The sequence below is a fragment of the Aplysia californica genome, unplaced genomic scaffold (assembly GCF_000002075.1).
Source record: "Aplysia californica isolate F4 #8 unplaced genomic scaffold, AplCal3.0 scaffold01332, whole genome shotgun sequence".
In the NCBI taxonomy this organism is placed as follows: domain Eukaryota; kingdom Metazoa; phylum Mollusca; class Gastropoda; order Aplysiida; family Aplysiidae; genus Aplysia; species Aplysia californica.
In genome coordinates this window covers 127,930-129,244 of record NW_004798602.1, presented here as the reverse complement: position 1 = coordinate 129,244, position 1,315 = coordinate 127,930, and the positions used below count along the sequence as shown (strand labels likewise).

The following is a 1,315-nucleotide window of genomic DNA, read 5'->3' as shown; positions in this document are numbered from 1 at the left end:
AGGGGATTAGGGGGGGGGGGCGAAAAAATCCGTGTCCGAACTGAGACTCGAACCCGGACTTTCTGCATCGGAGACAAGCGCACTTACCGCTACGCAACCGCACCCTCAGACTATAAAAATATATTGACCTAAAAATAACTGACCGGGCTCCCCCCGCCAGCCAGCACTTCGCGGAGCAAAATCTATAATTAGTCTTTACTAATCAGTCAATACAATCAATAACGGGAAAGCATGGACGGACATGCGTGTAGGCCCTATCTATCCTTACTTTTTGTTCCGCACGACAGCGCATTGTACAGAGCTCTCTGTGAAGTCGTCCAGCCCATTGGTAAATGTATAATTTACGATTTCTGGTCCCAGCCTGCTAGATCTATATTTAGAACCTGACGACGTCTCCTCGTCGTCTGCCAGAAGCAAGCCAAGGCCTGAGACCGTCAAAGTACGAGTAGATCTAAGCTTATTTATAAACATAGACCAAGGGAAGGTATTACTCCAACGATCCTAGATAGACATAATATCTATCAACGTAGCCAACTGGATGTTGCACCACTAGGCAGAAATGCCGGGCTCCTGTCAGACAGACGTTCGTTGAATAAAAAGCTCACCTGACCTCAGTGTTATTGAGTTCTGGGTGTAGGGTAGCACCGAGCAAGGTAGACATCAGGTGTCATCAGGTGTCATCAGGTGTCCTTTCTATTTACTTCATCTCATTCAGGGGAGTCGGCAATAGCAGCTTGTGAAACAAAGGTGAGAGTAAATGCTATCTATCTATCTATCTATCTATCTATCTATCTATCTATCTATCTATCTATCTATCTATCTATCGATCTATCGATCGATCGATCGATCTTCTATCGATCTCTCGATTTATCTATCTATCTATCTATCTATCTATCTATCTATCTATCTATCTATCTATCTATCTATCTATCCATCTATCTATCTATCTATCTATCTATCTATCTATCTGGATATCGGTCGTAGTTCATGCCGTCTTTTCTTCACCGTCAAGCGAAAACAACAGCATGGCTTCCGTGAACTCCATGCCCAAATGCTCTAACAACAATGGTGAGGTATTCTTCTTTACAAGAATATGCCGAGGGTTTTAAGCATACCCATCATATCTGCAGACTTTCAATCGGGAGTTACAAGTCGTTATTTAGCTGTTTTGATTATGCATCCCAGGAAGTTGAGTTTGTTTCAGAATGCTATCAGGTCTGCTGGGGTAATGGCACTGATTGTGAAGTGCATAGAGCTTGCAGTTGAGCGGGGATTTGCGCAATACAAATGATATCTATTATTATTATTATTATTA

The 1,315-nt window shown here is 42.7% G+C and overlaps 1 protein-coding gene across 1 annotated transcript in view; it reads left to right on the top strand.

Moving 5' to 3' along the window:
• The first annotated feature begins 46 nt into the window (after window positions 1–46).
• Window positions 47–1,315, top strand: part of LOC101857083 — an 8,173-nt gene continuing 6,904 nt past the window's right edge. Inside the window, exon 1 of the mRNA XM_005112604.3 lies at window positions 47–747. The gene's annotated coding sequence lies outside the window, so the exon portion shown is untranslated. The remainder of the gene's footprint in view (window positions 748–1,315) is intronic.